Source organism: Alligator sinensis, unplaced genomic scaffold (assembly GCF_000455745.1).
Source record: "Alligator sinensis unplaced genomic scaffold, ASM45574v1 scaffold46_1, whole genome shotgun sequence".
NCBI classification, from domain to species: domain Eukaryota; kingdom Metazoa; phylum Chordata; order Crocodylia; family Alligatoridae; genus Alligator; species Alligator sinensis.
Genome location: NW_005841907.1, coordinates 3,366,659 through 3,377,312, shown reverse-complemented (window position 1 = coordinate 3,377,312; position 10,654 = coordinate 3,366,659). Strand labels below are relative to the sequence as shown.

General features: G+C 44.5%; 1 long non-coding RNA gene across 1 annotated transcript; it reads left to right on the top strand.

Moving 5' to 3' along the window:
• The first annotated feature begins 2,474 nt into the window (after positions 1-2,474).
• Positions 2,475-10,303, top strand: LOC102377869. The gene is made up of 3 exons (XR_323222.1): positions 2,475-2,963; positions 6,637-6,708; positions 8,231-10,303. It is a non-coding gene; the product is annotated as an uncharacterized LOC102377869 (long non-coding RNA).
• The last annotated feature ends 351 nt before the right edge of the window (positions 10,304-10,654 follow it).

The following is a 10,654-nucleotide window of genomic DNA, read 5'->3' as shown; positions in this document are numbered from 1 at the left end:
GGGGTAGCCAGTAGCCAGTAGCCCTGCCCAGCCCCCCTGGGAAGCTGCTGCAGTGCCCCGAGCAGAGAGCCTCCCCGTACAATCAAGCACCCTTGCAGACAAGTCTCAAACTATTTACAAGATTTAATTATTTACAGCATAATAAATAATCATGAAATAAACACATGGGTATCTGTATAATAAACCCTCAAGAACTTATTTACAGTCTCTCACTTGCACACGGTGTACTGTGGATCCCATGTGCATGACCCCTGGCGGGGTATCCCAGGGAGCAGGACTATCTGTGTCCCTCCACGTGGTCTTTGGGAGCTCTTAGGCACTGGTGTCTGTCTCCGTGCTCCTGGAGTCTCTGGGCAGCAAGCGGCGGCTCCTCTGCAGTCCCTGCAAAACAGACTTCCCCTGCCTTTGCCCCGCTTCCCTGGTTCTGCTGTGAGTAGTGTCTGGGCTGCAGGCTATAGCAACCCTCCTACTGCCCCACACAGCCTCACAGCCCTGGCAACTGCAGCCCCTCCCTGGGCTTTGCCTGCCCCTGGGGCCCCTCACCCCTCAGGGAAACTAGGGCAGACTCCGGCCGTCCCCCCTGGCTCTGCTGTGCTCACCCAGCCTCACTGGCTGCAGTCAGGTCTCTCTCCGACTTGGGTTCTCCACACAAGCAGTCCCCACCGGCTCCTGCCCCTGAAGCTTCTCCCTCTGCTCCGGCAGGCCTCTCTCAGGGGCTCTCCGAAGGCCCACTCCACTGAGACACTCAATCCGGTCTCCAGCCTGTCCCTCAGCCCCTCTCTCTCTCGTTCCCCCCCCCCCGTGGGAAAACTTGCTCCCCCTCTTATCCGAGCCTCGCAGCCAATCCCAGCTCAGGGCTCTTCCCGGGCTTTTGCTAACAGCCCTCTTTCAAAACTGTCTGGGGTTACATCACCCCTCCCACTTCCAACAGGGCTGCTCCCAAACAGCTTCACTTACCCTCAGAGCCTACAGTGTCCCCTCTGGGACAAACTGTCTCTCTGCCAGGCAGTTCTTCCCCTTCTGCTCAGGTGGGTCCATTTTTAGAGGCTGCTACACATGCATGCAAATTCTTCAAAGATCATTTAAACAGGATTTTCACCACCGCTCATATAATTAATTATTGTAAAAGTACTTCCTATGCTGTTCTTGCCACTCCCACTAAGTGGTGACATTCTGTAATGTATGAGATGGGTGCTTTGATTCAGAATTTGACACCCTTATTATAAGAGAACAAAAGTGGGTGGCAAGATATCCTGGTAAATCAGAGAACAAAGATGTATTTCTTACAATGATAGCTATATAATGATAGCCCATATAATGATAGCTATGTCAGAGTCTGTTTCAAAACCCTATAGCAGGAATCCCAGTCTTAATATCACTAATCGTATTAGCTAAATATCACAGCAAGTAAAATGAGTTTTCAATAACACTGCTAAGTAATTTCCAGCTAGTTTCATGCTTAGAATAATCTTATATTTTTCTTTGTAAGTTTTGCATGGATATACTGGGGCAATTATCTTCAGGCATTTCGAAACTAAGCTAGCGCAGCAGCTTGCCAGTCTGCCTCACTGTGACCTGCTGTGGTGTTTATGTTATGCATGCCACTTGTTATTAGCTCACATATGCATGGAATACCATTTTCCTCTTTATTGCTTTAATATAATGATATAATGGCATGTAGAGTATTTACGGAAAGGATAGACTTCAAATTTAGGGGCTCTCAGTTGTTAGTCATGCCCAGGTAATTTCATACCATTTTTTTAAATGAAAAATAAATATTTGGTAGGAGTTTAAAGATTAATAGACAGGAGAAATTGCAACTATTTATTGAGTAACCACAGTTTCCTCAATGTTGTACAAACATGGCTTCTAGTATGAAGTATTTATAAAGTCAGATTATCCCCTCCTGTCATAGGAAAGGATAAATTATTTGATAAACTCTTCAAGTATAGGTGTGCAGTGCTCACTTTATTTCCTCTAACAGGTGAGAATAGGGGGTCTCTGTTTTCCAGTTGCATTATGTCCTGGGATTTTCAGAGAAGTTGGAGAGTCTTCATGAAGACTATGCCATATCATACTCGTAGCTCTCTGCAGCCTTGCTGACATTCATGGCTGGCTATTGCTGTGCATTTCAAACCTTTTTGGGGGATGGAGGTGAAAAACGAAGAGCCAGAACTACAGTAAATATTGCTCATTAATAGCTTTTCATGACTTAGTGGAGGAGTGATATCACAATAAGAAACCTCACTCAGTTCTATTCAGCAATGACTCCCCAGAATTTACTCAGTCAGTTTGTGGTCAAAGCCCAATCTGAATAAATAGGGTGATAGTGTGTCTTGGCCTGTTCTCTCATATCAGATGTGAAGATATGTATACATAGCAAGCCAAAAGTTCAAAAAAGGCTTTGAACTTTTAAAGAATTCTTTTAAAAAGATATTAGGTATTTATTTTTAACTTTCATTATACAGTCAGTCAATCAATCCTGAGGCTGCACTGACCGTTGGGGCACCTTTGATGCAGCAAGAACTTTCCTCCATTCTTTCTGGTCTTTTGCAGTCCTTGTACAATCAGTTAGTTTTAATCTGTGAAGGGAGAATTGCCAGGAATGGCGGCGGCCCCAGGCATCACAATCACCCCATAGTTACCTCAGGTGAGAGAAGGAGAACAGCTGGAGCCCGGAGCACCCCACCATATTTCTGCATCGAGTGCTCCTTCCAGATTGGCAGCGAGGGAGCCTGGAGCAGTACTTCTGGCCCTGAACAGAGGCAGCCAGAGAGACACCGCAGTATCCAAGGAGAGAAGACACCAGAGGACTCTCCTATCTGTGCCAGTCCTCACCAAGCTACAGCAATGCGAAGCATGACACTAGGCATGAGTGGTCAGAAGACTACCAATGAACACAGGGATGACAGACAGAACGCCAAGGTGGCTCACTTAAAGAAGGATTGAAACCCCAGGCTGAAGTAGGTACCCGAGGAGATGGGTGGTATGTGGCACAGGAGCCTGAGCCTTCTGTGGGTGGGACAGTAGAGCCAGCCAGTCATAAATTCATTGCTTAACTTGATTTTCATTTCAGGCTGTTAATGACTTGATAGAGGGGGATAAACCATGAAAAAATGTTTGGACTTAAGTTGATTTCCATTTAGGACTGTGAATGAATTGATAAAGGGGGAGAAACCTGGAATGAATGAAGAGACTTCAGCTGATAAACTTTCTGAGACAGTTAAGGAATTAGGGGAATTGATTTAAGTTGATTTACTTTTGAAGGCTGTTAATCGGTTGATAGAATGGAGTGATCCAAATGAATGAATGAACTTCAGTTGAGGTACCTTTGGAGATGGGTGATTAATTAATAGAATTGATTTAAATTGATTGATTTACTGGTGAGATTGTTCATCAACTAATAGAAAGGGATGAACCCTGAATGAGCAGTGGACTGAATAGGATTAGGCCACTGATGAACTTCTACTGAATAGAGTAGAAGAGCCTGACCAGGATTACAGTGGCATAGGAAGGACTGCCATACTTGTGACAAGGTGTGACAGAGGGAACACTCATGGCTGGGTCTCACATCGGCCTACCCACCTGTCTAAGTAGTGCAGTCCACCCAGTCTCTGCTACCATACTTGCTGTTTCTTAACATGGTGTAAAATGCAGGAGGCTGCTCATTTAAGACCCCGATGCCTAGGTGTTTAGACATGGCTCTGACCTTCCCTTACCATGTCCCATCCAGTTTATTATTGCAACCTGGCTTCAGGTGGGGCCAAACTCAGTCCACTGTTGGGCCTCTCACACTGCCACTTTGAGGGCCATATTCATACCCCCCTCCCCATCCCCCAGCCCCCCGCTCACTGGTGCCTCTTCCACTCTGCCCTCTCTCACAGGGCCTCTTGCACACTGCCCCTCACTGGGCCACTCTCAACCTGCCCTGCTCCCTTGAGCAGCCCCCTTAAGCCATAAGGATTGACTACTCTCATACTGGCACTGCACACGCAGCCCTTTGGACCGTTCGTGCTCCCTTACTCTATGTGGCATAGTCTGTGTGCCTAACAAAGGGCTAATTTTTCCCCTAGCCCCTCACCGGGTGATTTTCCACTTTCACTTGCTCATAGGGGTTGGCCTGTGTGCTGCCCTTCAGGCCATCCTTCAGCCCTACTCAACACACACCCTGGTGCAGCCCTTCAGACCAGCCTTCAGTCCTACTCTACACCTTGCTTACACACAGTCCTTCAGGTCGTAACAATACTCCCTACTCTGTGTGAGCCCACCATATATTACTGCCCCCCCCCCCGGGGCTACTTTCCTGCCCTCTCTCCAGGCCATGTTACTGCCCCCTCACTGGGGCCTTTGGGGTGTTACAGCCCTGTGGGGCTCAGGTGTCCAAAGACGTGCCTGGCTCTCACGCCTGGCCCTAAATCTGGGTGACCCACCAGGGACTAGGGTTTTAAGGCACCCCTCCCCGCCTTTCACTGGGGTGGCAACTGACCTGGCATTTCTGGGGAGCTCTCCTGCCATGGTAGCTCCACCAGGCCATCCTTCCCCAGAAGGGTGCAGTTTTCAGTCATACCCATGACCAGGAGCCTCCAGCCATCCCCATGGCCCCTGCCCTTACCTCCAAAATGTTCCGAGCAGCAGCTCAGCCGGGTGTTGTTATACTAGCTGCCAACAGCAGACTGCTGCCTATGCCCTGTGGGCCTAGATCGAAAATGGCCACCTCATCAGAGCTGGCCCGCACCTGCTGGCTGCCTGCTCCCAGCCTTAAGGTGGTAGGCACTCAAAAGTGCCCTGCCACACAAGGGTTATGACCCCCACAAAAAATTAAATCACACCTAGGATGTGGTAAGAGTGGACTGTAAAGGGAGGTGGAACCCTACAAAGAAATTCCTCTGAGGCACAGGCCCAGACCTATCAGCCAGCATAACCAGCTCCCAAATTTAAGAATATCAAAGATGTGGCAGGTAAGAAAGATAACGCTGGAGGGCAGATGCAATAGCCTTGATCCTTATCCTGACATTGCCCTTCAGTAAGACGCCAGGTAGGAGAAGGTCTAGGCCATATAGCACTTATGCCTGACATAATCCCATCCAATCTTTGATGTTGGTGGTCCAGCTTGTCCTAGGTCTTCCTCCTCTTCTTTATCCGTCCACAGTACCATGCAGGATGGTGTTGGCAAGAGTGCTGTGCCTTCTTGTTACATGTCCGAACCACTGCATCTTTCTTCTTCTTATGATTTCAAGTAATGGTTCGTATTTGCTGACTTCTTGTCTGATTTCATCTTTCATAATTCATTTGCTCTACATACATTGTGGGGTATGCATAGAAGTCTTCTAAAGCACCGCATTTCAAAGGTCTCAACTCACCTTTCCAGTGCTTTAATGAGTGCCCAGATCTCACAGACGTAGAGGTAGAGTTTCATTTTCATTGTGATACTGATACTAGTCCAGATTATCTTCTGCTTTTTAGTTGTCCAATGGTGATGGCTATTCTTGTTTTTCTTTCTTTTTCTGATGTAGCATCTTCTGTGATGGTTGCTCCAAAGATGGTTGCATCATTATACACGATGGGTTAAATGCTAAAAAAACATCATGGAGAAGGTGTTTAAGAACACATTTGAATAAGGAGAGGCAGTATGACTAGCAGGGGCTCATTTTTATTTTTATTGGAACATCTATTATTTGTACATTGGCTGGTGCTTGCAATTACACTGCAGTGTACAATCTTCTGTATGCAGAAGCTAGACAAAATCATGCCTGACTCTGAACCTATATCTAAAAAGAAAATAATATATGCTATCACTTCCCAAGCTATGAAAGGAAGCAGAAGACATTTTTTCATGGATTCAGGACTAAAAGAAAACCAGATGTTTGAGGGAGTTTTTCTCCTTTAACTGGGCTCTTAGAGATGAAATTCTGTGTCTGTAAGTTGCTTTCTTAATCAAGCTTGAGACTTTTCTGTTGGTACTCACATGTACGTGAGACAGAGTAGAGTTCACTGAACATCTCAACAGGACTTTTATATTAGATTTAACAAAACAAAATGCACAAGCCACTACAAACAAATATGTTGGATCAGATCTTCAGCTAATGTAAATCAGCATAGATTCATTGTCTGCATTTGATTTTTGCCACTGTTAAACCAGTTGTGAATCCACTCTATTACATTTAAGGAGATAATATCCCATAGCTCAGATTTGATAGCTGCATTGATAAAAGCATGGATGACACTTCTGGAATTTGGATAGTAATGATGTTTAATGATGAAAAATAGCCTTAATAATCCAGATTATTGGTTTAATTTGGAAAAAAAATATGATCTTTGCTGTATAACTGTGAGAGAAATAAGTAGTTGTTTGGGCAAGGCAGAGACCAAATGAAAAGCAAGTGCCTTTTCCAGCTATTTTATCTCACATACTAGGAATAAAATTGAATCCACAATACTGAGCTGCTCTCAATCCAGCTGTCACATGTGGCTTTAAATTTAAAAATGATGAAGGAAACTCTGCTATCTGAATAATCATTCTGATATTAATTCAGCAGATACATTATTAGTGGCTTGAGACTGTAATTTAGAATCTACTTATACACTGGTTCTGAGAAGATTTTTGCACTTAATTTTTATGCTTAATCTTACATCTAGGAACCTGTCCATGGGCCTACTCAGAGAACCTGATCTTGCAAAGACTCACACAAGTGCTTCACTTTACGCATTGTGAGTATGTTTACACCAGAGGTAGACAACCCCTGCCATGGGTGCCAAAGTGGCAAGGAAGGAGCTGGCTCCCCCACTGTCTGCCCAAGGCATGCTGTCAAGGAGAAGAAGCAGTCTAGCTAGTGAGGCCTGCAGGCTAGGCAGAGCCCCACAGCTGCGGGTTGCCTGAGCAATACGCTAATGAGATAATTAGCTGGCACTTGCAGGCAGTCAGCAGACTGGAAGGAGGCAGGGCCCTGGACACAAATAAACCCCAGGCTGGGGCTGGCAAGGGTTAGTTCTCTGGCAGTTGCCAGAGGAAGGAGCTCTTGTGCGAAAGAGCTACCTGGAGACATTTGGTTGCTTGATCTGCTGCTTGCAAGACTAATATGGCTCCAGTATCACATAAGGTACCCAGGACTAGGAGCCACACTATACTAGGGGAGAAGTTTGCCTCCTTAAAGGGGCAGAGCGAGGCCTCCATTGTCATTGTTATGTTATAGCCCAGGGACTTACACTTGTGTTGTTGTCTGAAGTAGTAGTTTGGGATGAGGCTATAAGGGAGGTATGGATTCCTCATTAGTACCTAGAGGGGGCATGGGATCACACAGAGCCCTGCCAGCAGCCATGCATTTAGCCCATAAGGCTCAAGGTACCCTGTGCGGCTCAGTACTGGAGTGAAGTCTGGTGAAGGGCTGAAGAACCAGTGAGTTCTTGTGGGGTTCAGTGGACCAGAGCCACATGAAGGCCCATAGGCAGCCTCCCAATTCATTACTTTGCCATCAAGATGCAGCAGCAAGACAAATGGGCACCCACAGGGCAGAGATGGCATGGTCAAGGAGCCACCAGGGGCATCATAGCCAACCCTGGGGACCCCAACCCGTTACACATACCAACATCCTACAAGTCAAGGCTGAGGATAGGGGGTCTTCCCTAGAATGTTGCCGAACCCTCGTCTACACTGTTTCCGCAGGACTCCCAGGAGTGCTACTTTAAAAGTTTAGCCCACCAAATGCCATACTGCACATGCCAAATCCCAAAATAAAGCAAGGTTCGCGCCCTAGGGTCTCCAATCATTCCTGCCTGCAGCATGTTTGAGAGAGTGTGGCAAAGAATGCTCACAAGGCAAATTTGCTGCCTTCTTTCTGGTTTTGTCCCCTCCTGAATGGGAGAAGATGTGCAGCATGGGTTTCAGGAGTGTTGTAGGAGCAGCACAGATATACATGACTAAGCTGTTCCATTGGCCTGGGAAAATTCACAATGTATGAAGTCAAGTAGGAACTTAAGTCTCTGTAGGAAGGTAACCACAGTGTGTGAAATTAAGTACATACGTAAGTATTGTCATTTTACCTAATGATTTCCCTACCATTGCAGTAGCCCAGTATGTTGGTGATACCCTTGCATCTCCTAATTTTTTCCTATTTCTTTTTTATTTGGATTTTCTCTTTTTTATTGGGTGTTTTATGGTTATAGCATGGGCTAGACTCACTGTTTTTGAGGACCTTTAATCGAATGTTTATTATATGGTTGTTTTCAATTCTAGGGGTATGTCTCAACTGTCTTGGTGCTCCATTCCAGCTCTATATTCCTAATCTCTGACCAAGAGCTTTCATTGTTACCAGTATTCCTTCACCAGACTGAGCAATAATGATGTTAGAGGATTAGGTCCTGGATGATCTGGCACAGGAATCGGGTCTCTGAGGGAAGGTTGAGGGTCCAGTGGCTAAATACCAGATCCAGAGGGAGTAACTGGAGCATGACCTATGACAGAGGCTGGGGTCAGAATCCAGAAACCAACTTCCCATGGCTGAGGAGCAATCCATAGGGCAAAAACCGAGCACCAAGTCAACCCATAGGTTGAGAACCAGGAAACAGATTTGCAGAGGAAATCTGAGGCTCGAGTCAGGAGAAAGCCAAAGACAGGAACCAGGAAAATCAGAAGGAGTGGGAATCAAGAGGCTTGCTACAGTACACTGGATCAAAACTGTTGACTGGTCTGGAAATCCACTGCCCCAGCTGGGACTATATGGATAGGTAGTGCTTCCAGTAGACAATCAGGACACTCACTGGTCCTAAACTGGGACACAGTTTGTTAGCTAGTGATTTACTGCAGGTGTGGCTGCTTCGGTACTTGGCCCAGGCTGGCCGCCTGATCAGGGTCCCTGACAAATGATTATTTCATATAGTTAATACTATAACATGGAGCTCCACCAGTTCCTCACTTTCCAGTAGTTATTTAAAAGGATCTCACTGGGTCAAACCTTGTCATGAATTGTTCATTCTGATTTTAATAATTTTTTTAATTTTTACATTTTGTCTTCCCTGTAAGTAAATGCCATCATTTATTAAGAAATGTTTAATGATATAAAAAGAAAGAAAAGAAAATTAATTAAATTGGCTTACAGGCTACAAACTGATGCTGAAAGGTTAGACAAGCTACTAGGAATGCAAAGGGGAACAAGGAAAATATGTCTATATGGTACACGCACAATGTTCAAAGACCAAGAAAATGCTGAGCAAAAATATTATCTCAGATATCTAGGAAAGGTATTATCTTTTCCTTATTATTTTGCAAGGAACTACTTGTCATTGTGGAAGGATTCTTTACAAATATCTCCTTAAAATGCTTTCAAAAAGGTGAACACTGCAATTAAATGTAAGACTAGTGAGTCAATTTATAATAGGCAATAAGTTCTTTCAGATCTATATTATTTTGATTATTCTGCAGTCCACTTGTTAGGTAGCTGAAAAATTTAATTCTTGGTTTTCCTCTTTTACAAGACCCTGATAGCCCTGACATCTTACTTCATACCCTGCAATGCCTTCTTAAAGCACAATCTGGCTTAGTTTATGGAGCTAGACCTAAGACACTAATATTCTTCATGGAAGTAACAACACTTCTATATGTTTTTTTCCCCCACATCTATAATCTAATTCCCTTATCTGCTTCACTGGGGTGCCACCCAGGACTCCATTAATTAATGCAAAGCTGACACTTAATTTTGCTGGCATTCTTATTTGTTGATTTGGGGCCTGATCCAATGGGAAAAAAAATACAATGACTTCAATCATTGTTTGTTTGTAACCTTGAGGAGGTGCGTGGGAAAGACATTACACATAGAACATGTGAACTTGTGTTTAGACCACTGATATAATGCAGGGATGGGTCAGCTTCTCAACTGGAAATGGAGACAAGTCTCTACCTTACACTGGCATTGGAAAGCTGAAAACTGCTTGGAGACACTTTTACAAAAGCTAAATAAAGTATGCTAATTGTTATGTAAGCACAAAATGCTATATGCTTAAAGACAATCTCTGGAAGAAATCAAACTAAGGAGATCGTGGCTCCCAGCCTTGCATTCAGCTGATGATGCTGAGCATTCTTAAAGGTTATGAACCCCCAATTACTTTCCAATTAACTCAGAATTTTGTCTATGCTGATTTAAGTAAAAATAGCATTTTGATTAAATATGTATGTGTGTGCATGCGTGCAAGTGTGTGTATGCGTGCACGCACGTGTGTGTGTAAAACGATAAATGAATATATTTTGCCCAGGAATCAAAAGATTTTGTCAAAAACTGTCCTGAGTGTGTGTCTGCCACCCTCCTAAATATCCTTTCCTTCAGCATGCTTGAGAGAGAGAGCAGTAGTGAAAGGCAGCAATGCTGAAATTTCACAGCTGGTTCATGAACTCAAAACCAGAGCATTTTCCTTAAAAGACATTTCTTAGCAAATACTTCACATAGTGCTAATTACTACTGTCTAGTATCAGAACCAAAAGGATTGGGGTGATTTTAAAAAAGGACTGAAGACTGAGACAGAGTACAATCAAGGCTGTTATGTAGAGAGATAAAAGTCAAAAGCACAGCCAGACTCAACAGACTTTCAGGATGTGAGTGGCTGGCCTCAGCAAACACTTAGTACTGAGTCAGGTAGGACTTCTAACAGAAATTAATTTTATATCCTT